We start from the raw sequence: 11011 nt of genomic DNA, 5'->3' as shown, positions 1-11011 counted from the left end.
GCATGTCCTCGTTAACCCGCTGGAGATCGTTCCCGGATGAGGCGGACCCCCCGCCCAGAGATCCCGAGTTCCGTCCACCTCGAGGCACTTCGTTCTGTCTCGCAGCAGTGGCTTGAGGGCGCTGCAGAGGAAGTTCCGCCGGAAAGTGCTCATGGCAACCGTGCAAGCTCACCGGCGTGCTGTATCCCGAGAGGAACTGGTCAACGCTTTGCTATTCGCAAAAAAAAATTGCGAGCCAAGATCTAGTCAAAGCTTCGTCGATGGCTTGTCGCGAGAGGTTTGGAGTCCAGAGTCAATAAACTAGCTGCTCGAGGACTTGGGCGGTTTACACCGATTCATATTAACTGACTCAAGTTTGTTAGTCTAGTTAACAAATGCATCTAGATATATCCATATCTAGACAAAATCGAGCCAATTAATATGAATCTGAGGGGAGTACCTGAAAGTGTTTCATGCTACCAATTAATGCGCTGGCAGGACTCGTTGTAGACGTAATTGTGCTACTACTCATACGATGAACTGATTGTGTGGGTGTCAAATTTTGCAACGCGGTCATCCACTGAATGCTTAATTATAGTTCTAGCACCAAAGGCATACAAATCATAACATAGATAGTACATACTACAGCACCATTACATAAGAGTACGAATCATAAAGTAGCTCAACATTTTGCATCAGGGCTGGGTGGTCCTGAGACTACCAGGACGCCCCTGATGATCTCCGGGTGTGCATCCACTTCAACGCAAAGTTGTGTACTCGGTCCACGTCCTCCTTCTGTAGGCTGGATAATCTCAGGTGCAGGACCTTCGTCTATGAAAGGCTCGTCATCAGTACCATCCACATGTGCATCAGGGCTGGGTGGTCTTGAGACTACCCGGACGCCCCTGATGATCTACGGGCGTGCATCCACTTCAACGCAAAGCTGTGTACTCGGTCCACGGCCTCCTTCTATAGGCTGGATAATCTCAGGTGCAGGACCTTCGTCTATGAAAGGCTCGTCATCAGTACCATCCACAGGTGCATCAAACTGAGATTCATCTTCAAATCTCCCATCAAACTGAGAGACCTCTTCAACTCTATGCTTCTGCAATTAGTACATCAACCGATTAGACAAACATCTAAGGGATGCAACCTGAACAAATGTCGTTTTACATATTTACCTTCTCATCTGGCACAGCACATGTCCTAGAGCTGAAACCCATTTCCTGAAGCAAGCGCTTTTTCTCTCCTTCCCGTCCATCCATCTGCAACAAGTTAAATTTGAGTACAGAACTTTGCACAGCAATGCAAACTATTGATCGAAATAGCGGCAACATCAATATAAATAATTAACTACATATGCCCAGCACACATACAGTGTGAGCAAGATCTGCTTCTCCCGCTGAAGGATCATTATATGGTTCACCATGATAAACCCACCTAACATATGTGCGGTCCATCCCAAAAATGTGTAAATGATCTTCCACTACATGGTGAGGCCTCTTCTCACAATTCATACATGTGCAGCGCGGACAATACACGTTCAGGTTGTGACCTTCATGAGCTCTAATAAACCCCATAAAGGGTTGAACACCATTTATATATGAAGGGGGACATAAGTGTCCATGCAGTATCCAAGTTCTGTCCATCTGTTTAATTATGAGATACAGTGGATGGTGATTAATTTAAGGCGAAGTAGGAAATGTATATCCATCGAGTACAAAAGTATACTACATGATTATGCATTTCAGCAATCATGTCGAGTACAAAACAAAAAATGCCCATAGACATTTTAGCAAACAGATCGTGTACAAAACTCTGCCATGGCATTTCAGCAAATTAATGAAGTGAGTGCATAACTGACTCTATATGCCCACGCAAATGAACAAATTGATTGAGGACAAATCGAGCGGAAAACTATAAAGTGCCAATTAGTTCGAGCATACTGCCGAATTTTTTTAGCAGCATGAAGAAAATATAAATCGTTAGGCCATCTTTCCCGATGCATGATTGAGCTAGAGATAGCAGCCCTACCGTGGATCAACTTGACCGCCGGTACGTCTCGAGAAGAACGACGGGGAGGGGAAGCTTCTTCTTCGCACGGACGGGATGGGGAGGGGAAGCTCTTCGCACGGACGGGGATAAGTTGTGTAGGGGTGGGTGGGGGGTCATGCGGCCGGGCCGCCGGGGTGAAAATTAAGGTTGGTAGGTGGCGTTTAATGGAGTTGCATGTGTAATTTTCCATGCACAAGGTTGAGGAATAGGCGGTTCCCTTTGCCGCGCGCACAATTCAAACTATCCCACCCATGTAGTTTAAATTCGCCCTATTTTCGTTAAATCGACATAAAATCATGTGAGTGGGGGGAATTAGCAAAGTTGCTTGAAAAATAGTAAACCTCTGGAATTATCCTTTAAATATGCTCTACTTCGTGTGAAAATTGGGGTGTGGAGGCATGTTGAGCTGTTTTATTTGTACTTTCTTCATTAAAACTCCCATTTTATGCACTTTGGATGGAAAGAAATTATTTATACATAAATTTTGACAACGCCATTTGCAAACATTAATTGTTTTACATGCTAAGATGCACCCATCCACCAAATATGAGGCAAAAGTTTATCACAATCTTGATATGTATAATTAGTGAGGGACCCCTTTTGATTTTGTGCAATTTCCACTAATTAGCTAGAGAGAATGAGTTAATTAATTAGGCCATGTTAGGGGTTATTTGTTCTAGATTAGGGTTGTGTGGATTCAAATACAACTTCTTTATTTGTGTGCTATGATTAATCAAAACTAGATCGATCGAATGCGCACACATTATTAGAGGCACATGCCTTTGCACACAAAGTGCATGTGTGTGTTGTTGGCCACCAACGAGAGAGAGAGAGAGAGAGAGAGCGATGAGAGAGCGATTGAAATCCCCAAATTAAACACATATATATGGATGCATGGTTAGGCCTAACCATGCATGCATATTAATTATATATATATATATTGTGAGGCAAATTAATTAAAGTGTGTTTTCATTTCAGACCTTGTCAAAATTTAAGTTAATTAATTTAATTATCAGTACTAGTTATATAATTAATGAATCCCAATAATGTCTATATATATGATCGATATAGGCCATATATATTAGTTGGGGTTAATCTAGGGTTTACTAGCTATATATAGAGCAGAGTTTTATTAGATCGGGTTATTAGCTTGGAGTTATGTGTTTTAACGAGGGTTTGATTAGCTAAGGTTAGTTATATATATATGTGGTTTAGGGTTAATGGCACATATATTTAGAGGACCGCGAGGACCCCTGGCCTGGTTGATGCGCAATTAAGGGTCGTCGTTGATCTATAGCTAGCTATATAGAGTTTTATGGTTTATTTAGAGGGTTTATGTGTTAGGGTTAATTATAACTTGTTGTGAATTAAAATACAACTTTTTTATTAGTGTGCTACACAATTAATCAAAACTCTAGCTAGATCGATCGAGTGTGCACAGACATGCACTATTAGAGGCACCCGCCTTTGCGCATAAAGTGCAAGCATAATGTGTGTCATTGCTGGCCACCAATCGATAAAGAGAGAGAATATTGAAATCACCAAGAATGTTCAAATATATATATATATATATATATATATATATATATATATATATATATGCATGCATGCAGACCAACTATATATATATATATAGAGCCCAACTATTCTCGAACCCCCTTAAGAGGGGTTCTAGAATAACTATTCTCGAACCCCCTCTAACCACCATCTAATCCTGACCCGACCCGCCCGGAAAAACCAGTAGCCTTGAATGAACCCCAACTCCACGCAAGTGAACCCCTCGTTCACATCTCCTCTATCGTGCACATCCTCTAGCCCAGACAGCACTCCCCAATCCGACCGTGCCTCCTACCAGGTCGGCGCCGGCGAGCGAGCGGCGGCGGTAGCCGACGTGAGGGAGCCGGCGACGGAGTCCGGCGAACTTCCCAACCAGAAGACCTTCTTTCGCGTCGGCATGGGAAAGCGAGAGCAGGTTCGAGGAAGCTCAACACCTAGCCCGACGAGATTCCCCAGCAGGAAGATCTTCTTCCGTGCCTGCTTCACACTGCCGTGTGCTCCAGCCGGGCGCCTCCGACCGAGATCTCCTCCGCGCAGCTCTGATCCGGGCGCTCCCCAACTCCACCGAGCAGCTCCGATCTGTGCGCGCCCCAACCCCACCGCTTGGCTGCAACCCCTACGCGGCCCATCTCCATCCCGTGCTTCGCCGGCGGCCACCTGCTCGGATCCCTGCGGGTGGGCTGGTGAAGACACCCTCTTGGACTGCCGCCGATCTCTCCAGCCCAGCTTCGGCCGCGTCCTGCTCGCCTCAGGTGAGAATCTCTGATTCTGAAGATGGGCAAACCTCCTCCTAGTATGACGTGAACATCTTATTCTGCAACTCGATCGTGTCATCTAGCTAAAAGCATGCACTATGTCAACTGCCTGCCGAACTTCCACATCTTACCACAAGAAGAAGAGCAAATATCAGTGCATACTGCTATGCATTTTCTTGTACTGATTGATTTGCTAGTTGGTTAGTAGCTGTTCTTCACGATCAAACTTTGTTTGATAAGCAGGGAGATACTTCAGTGGTTGAGAACTTTAAAAAGTGAAAGTTCGGTCATGTCATGGTACAAGTTCACCTTTCCTTTACAGGAATTCATCGAGAAAGTCATTGAGCCAAGGGCCACCAGTAGTGCAAACACTCTGCCCAACTGCTGCCGGCACTGAATTGCTGCTTGTTCAGTATGAAACGGCCTACAACCTACTGATGTTTACTTGCTGATGTACAGTCCTTAGCTTTTCTAATTGATGTGCCGGTAGCAGTTCAATAGTTCAGAATTTCTTGTTAGGATGTTCAATTTGTACACACGTGGAGACGACTTTTAACCAAACATGCTACTACTTTTTATTCATTGCTATCCATGGTGTCGTTTGTCGACGGCGACAAGAGTTGATGTCCATGTTTTACCCTGCGGCCCTTCCCTGCATCCACGAGGTGATCACCTACTGCTAGTTCTGAACATCTGATACGTATTTCAGTTTAGAAGTGCTACTAGTTCAGAACTGAACTTCTACTGTTGATGCCCTCATGTGCAATGCGTTCCACCTTTATATTGTTTCATCATCAAAGTGTAGAAAAAGGATTAAAAATAACAGAAAATGTTCTGTTGCATAAAAAGTTCAACTTGTTAAGTTACGACAGTTCGTTACTTAAAAAATAAAGCCCACTCCATAAAAATATTTTGAATTTTATGTATAAAACTATTGAAGTTTGCTTGCTCAAGAAAGCTACAAAAAATATGTAATAGGCAAGCAGCTGCAGCCATTCTTCTGGCGCTATTTGTCTTTTTTATACATAGGCAGGGGTGATTGAAGAAAACATTCAGCTTTAAAAATACAGGAAGTTCATCTCGAATTCACCAAAAGGTTCACCTTCTCTTTGTCACGCAATTCACTCTGTCAATTATTTGTGCCTGCAAGTTCACATCATTTTCCTTTCGACACAGTAGCATTTGCTAATGAAAGTGTTGATCTCATTTATTCTGGAAGCGATGATAATATGTGCAAAGTAGCTTGCACTTACAAACTATTATGTTCGACCATATATGACTGAATTGCTTTCGGATTAATTCACCATTTATAAAAGTGTCCGGTATGGATGAGTATGCTATGGTAGATCTCCTCTGTAGTGTACATGGTCCATTTCCATATTCCAGTTTAGTGTACCCATGCACAAGAATTCCCTAGTATTGCCAAACCTAGTTTTTATGCGTATGATACTGACTATCATTTTTTGATTCCCCTTTTCATGCATGAGCGCCGGACTAATTTATTTTGAAAGGAACATGCTATATAGGAGCTGAAGCATCTGGGCGATGAGGTACTGAATTTATGGCTTTATGCTTTAAAAGTTAAATCTTTAGCAAAAAGGAACAGCCATGGATTGTAAAATAAGCAGTACACCTACTATGTGGAGTTCATTTATTTTGTTGGAAGGTTCACTTTGTCTGCATGAGAAATTATTATTTCATTGGCATGTTCACTTTATTCACATATGATGTTCAGTAGAAAAACATTGGTAGGTGAAGTTAAACAATTCAATTAAGGAGCACACTTTATTTGTTAGTGCAGTTCACCGGGACATTTTCTTATTTTGTCTAAATGTTAGGAGAAAAGTTTAACTATCCTATTCAGGACATTCACTTCATCGCCGTGAAAAAGTTTCACATTTTCTTGCCTTCTTTATTTTCCGGAAGTTAGAATCTTCTGTTCCAGACGTTGACTTACTTTGGCCGCGAAAGACGGTAGTGACCTTGTTTGTTTTGGTCAGTTCACAAAATTTTCACCCGTGCTACACTTGTTTATTTTGGGCCAGTTCACTCGTTTGACTCGGTAAGTCCACTCGGTAAACAACCTAACAAGCCTCTTATTGTTAAACTGATGTGGGGTATGTAGTACAAAGTTAATATATCTCATTTTTTATGCTAATTGATCTTCCTAGTTAGCTTCCCTAATTGATTTGCCAACAGAAGTTTAGTCTGCACACATTTGGAGTCCACTTTTTTTCCAAAAATGAATTACGTTTTCTTCTGAATTATCTAGAAGTGCACCCACAATTTCTTGCTAGGAAGTTCAGTGTGTAGACATGTGTTGCAGAGCATGCATTTCAGGAACTAAGTATAATGTTCGATGACATTTTACCTATGGGGCTGTGCAATGTTTATTTATTTTATGTTACAAATAAATCATCTCTAAAATTAATTACAGGCAGTGCACTTATGACACATATGAGGAGTTCACTAGCGCTCATCGCTAGAGTTCGCCAGGAGCCGTGGCGGGAGTCCACCTTGAAGCGCAGCACCCGCAGGTCGTGGGTACTAATCTGATTCTCGAGGTAGCTTTCTAGCTCTTATGATTACTATATGATCAAGGTACTATTCTGAATATTAATTCACTAAGAGTACTTGAACTTTAATTTCGCGGAAGTTTTATTTATACATATATGAAGCCCATTTCGCGAAAATATTTTTGAACTTCACCTCAACTTCTTTCGGAAGCTCACTTGGTACTTGCACGAAGTTCATTTTTGTAAGATGAATAATGCATGTGCGGTTGTAAAGTACAATTTTGTCTCCCTAAAGTTCAATTCAACCAAACAACAGGAGTTTACTCTTTCTCTACAAAAAGTTCAGTATATTACATCAGGGTTTATATTATTTTGGGTAGTTCACTTGTTTACCATCCAAAAAGATCATTCTTTGGTCTCACGAAGTTCTATATTTTTTGTAGGAAAAACTCTGCAAAAAGCAGGAAACAAAAGTTTAGTCAAGAAACTCCAAAAGTTCAATATGTGAAGCATTGAATCCCACTCTGAAAAAGAATGGAAAAGTGGAGGAGTTCGAGTAAACTCAGGAGTCAAAACATTGTAATTTTATTCTACTATTATGGTTATTAGGTAATGTCACTTCCTTGACATAATTTTATTGCTATCGTAAACTAAGCATGCTCTACCAGCACTCAAAAATTGCGTGAACTTTAAAAAAAAAGTGAAGTCCAGTTCGTCTCATGCTAGAAGTTCATCTTGTGTTTGTCTCGCTGCAATTTGTCATCTGGTAGTGTGCATGGCTTAACTATCTTTATTCTACTAGCTGTCCTGATATTCAATATTCACAAGCTATAGGATGTCATGTCTGTGCCAATTCATCTATTATTACTTATGTATGAAAAATTACCTTCACAGGGCAAGAGCACTCAAATTCTTCCTGTTTTACCTCAGGTGATTTCATCTGGGAAGTTCACCGTGCCCCCATCGGGAGTCCACCATGCTCAGAGCTCGTGTGTTGCCCCTGCGTACGCCAGAGTCCTACCCCCTCGCTGGAAGTGCAGGTGTGTATAAACAGGCAAAACATTGTTCCAATATCAGAATCACACAATGTTAGACATATATTGTGGAAAACATCGATACATAGTGAAGTTTAGATGATGAACATGTGAAGTTCACTTGATGAACATCTGGTCATTTACTAACAAAAAATTTAAACATCACACTTGCAGTGTTTGGTTCAAAAGTTCTGTTATTTGGGACACAAATCTGACCGGCAACAACCTCACCCATAAAAATGAAAAAGAAGCAGTTCCAGATGGACGCCATGTAAGTTCACTGGTTAGTTAAATCACCTCTTGGGGCGGTTCCTTTCTTCCTCTGTATGTATTTGATATAGAGATAGAGGATGTCCTTCTACGGAAAAAAGGTAGTTCACATTGTTCACCACTGTGAGTTCACTTGATATTTTCTTGGAGTTCATTTTCTAACTCACGCTTTAGTTCAAAAGCGAAACAGAGAAGATACATTGCTTTGAAGTTCACCTTTGTCTCTCCGAAAAGTTCGGTTTTAAATTACTAGAATGTTCCCCTTTTTTGAATAAATAAATGATCTTTTGGTTGGAAGAATTTGATTGGACCTGCAAAAATAAATTTAGTTTACCATAAAAAGGAAGTCCACTTATTAAACAATAGTAGCTTATTAGCTTAAAAAAATAGAAGCTCAACAGAGTATAGCTTATTAGCTTCAAAATTCCCGAGGTTCAGTTTTGTATTCTTCCGAAGTTCTGTTTAGTATTTCTTCTGAAATTCAGTTCAAAGTCATGTAAAATCAAAATTAGAAACTTTACATTCTCTATTACATAATGTACACTTCTTCTGTATTGGTCGACAGGATGCAAAGCAGTACATTCGGACAGTGAACTTGTATTTTTCGGGCATTACATTTGTGTTTTTTTGGAGAGTTTTTAAACTATGATTTCAGGGAAGTTCTATTTGTACATATGTGAGTTTCATTTTTTGTGGCAAAACTAGTTTGGAAGTTCACCTCAACTTCTTTCGGAAGCTCACTTGGTTCTTCCACGAAATCCTTTTTGGTAAGATAAAAAATGTGGATGTGGTTGTGAAGTTCAATTTTATTTGCCAGGAAATTCAACCAATCAAACAACAGGACTTTACTCATTTTCTAAAAAAAAACCGGTATATGACATTGGATTTATTTCTAAACTGCATCGATCTAAAGTTCTGAACTACTGCTTCTTTTTTCTATCTATGCAAAAGAGCTGCTGCTAGTCATGCCTGGACTCTTGGCGGCGCCACTCTGAACTCCAGCTCTCCACATAGCCACCGCCGTCCATGGGACAGACGCTTTCGAAGGAGTTCACATGCCCCGCCACGTAATTTCATATTGCTCTATGCAGGGAGCATGTGTAGCTCCATCTTCAGGTTTGTGAACTGTTGATTTCTATTTCTGGAATAATGCTCTGTCTCTCTCTCTTCTTTGTGTTGTTCTCTGATTTCTATGGTTGTGCGTGCATGGGAAATTTTTACAAATTTTGTATGCGTGCCTTTTTATCAAACTTGAATGATTTCAGTACGTAAAATTATTTTAGAAGTTCACTCTTCAATTTGGAGAAGTGCATTACCTGCGCATGAGAATTGCACTTGTATTGAAATACTGATTCAAGTATAATCATTACACTGATACAAGTACACTCTACCTTTTGTTCCAGGAACAACACTTGGAGCTCCCTTAAGATGCTGTTTGGGATACCTTTGAAGCCATGGTCCTAAGCTTCTCCAAACCCCCTCCGTGCCTGCCTGGCCTCCACCCTGTTCCTTGCCTCACCGGCCTCACTCTTATACTCGTCTGGTCGACCGCGCCTTCCACCCACGGGAGTTCACAAAAGCCAGGCGTAGGCGTCCATTGGCACCAACAGTTCTGGGCTCATACGCGCACTCCGACATGGCTACCATCCTAAGCTCTCAGCCTTACACAATGGGTGGCTCACAGACAACCCCGAGTCCAGGCTCATTACATGGTAGCAGCTCGAAAGCAGCGTACCAACGATGAGGCAGTGCACCACCGACATGATTTTTACAACTGACCGACAATCCCATATGCGCACAGTTAGTACCTGATGCAGTTAGCTTCAGTTTTTCTATTTTTGGCTCTTGCCTAGAAAGTTCTTGAGCACACTCTCTAATTGATTCTCTATCTAATTGAGTATTTGTGTCAATCGGTGCATTGGCTTCAAATAGAAAAATAAGCTCACCTCGTCCCCATATGAAGTTAGCTTATTTTTATTTTGGAAGTTTGTGTTGTATACTGATATTTTGTATTTTGTGATGCTGCTAGCTATTTGTTTCAACGAATTATTCTGTGAAGTTCCTCTTTATTTCTTACGAAGTTCGGTTTGCATGTATGTGAAGTTCCCTTACTGTTAAGATTTTTTGTCAAATTTGTTTCTGGAAGCTCACTTTATATATGTGTGAAAGTTCAGTATGTACGTATGTGAACTAGTGAAATCTACGCTTTGTACTACGCATGATAGTACCATGTGCTTCATCAGAAAAATCTAATGTAAAGCACATGTATCTTTTTCCTAAATATTAGAAAACAAATGATACAAGAGAAACTCGAATTCCACTAAAAGAATTGGAACGGAAACAGAGATATTCAAAATTCCATAATTTAGTATATTTTAAACTGATCCTAAACCATGAAAAAATTCAGAAAAAATTCTATATGAAAATTTGCAGTTCTTTCAAAACTTTACAGAGATGTATCATTTGTATCATTTTGATCAAGAGTTTGAAAACTATCACAAAAACTGAAAGCAAAATTGTCAATTTATATACTCCGACAGGAAGTTCACTAGCACGTCTTGAGAAGTTCACTTTCATATTCAGGGTACTTCAACTACTCTGTATCTTCCCGGCGGAAATCATACACATAAAAATCGTGTGTACAGCCTCCGGTTGCCCAAATCGACCACCACCTCATGCAATTGACAATGATATGGCTCTATTCATATTCCAGGGTGCTTACATGCCACACCTAACCAATCTAAGCAAGCCAATTTTAAAATGTTCCGAGTCGGTGTTATATTCGATTGCCGGTATTTCTGAAATTAATCTTAAACTGTTTGTAATTTGGAAAAATGTTGAACAT

At 40.7% G+C, this 11011-nt stretch overlaps 1 long non-coding RNA gene across 1 annotated transcript; it reads left to right on the top strand.

The window, feature by feature from the left end:
• The first annotated feature begins 6787 nt into the window (after positions 1-6787).
• Positions 6788-9774, top strand: LOC127330268 (uncharacterized). The gene is made up of 3 exons (XR_007869216.2): positions 6788-6910; positions 8071-8179; positions 9570-9774. It is a non-coding gene; the product is annotated as an uncharacterized lncRNA (long non-coding RNA).
• Positions 9775-11011: the final 1237 nt, after the last annotated feature.

Source organism: Lolium perenne, chromosome 2, assembly GCF_019359855.2.
Source record: "Lolium perenne isolate Kyuss_39 chromosome 2, Kyuss_2.0, whole genome shotgun sequence".
Classification (NCBI taxonomy): Eukaryota; Viridiplantae; Streptophyta; class Magnoliopsida; order Poales; family Poaceae; genus Lolium; species Lolium perenne.
This window is presented reverse-complemented; position numbering and strand designations above follow the sequence as displayed.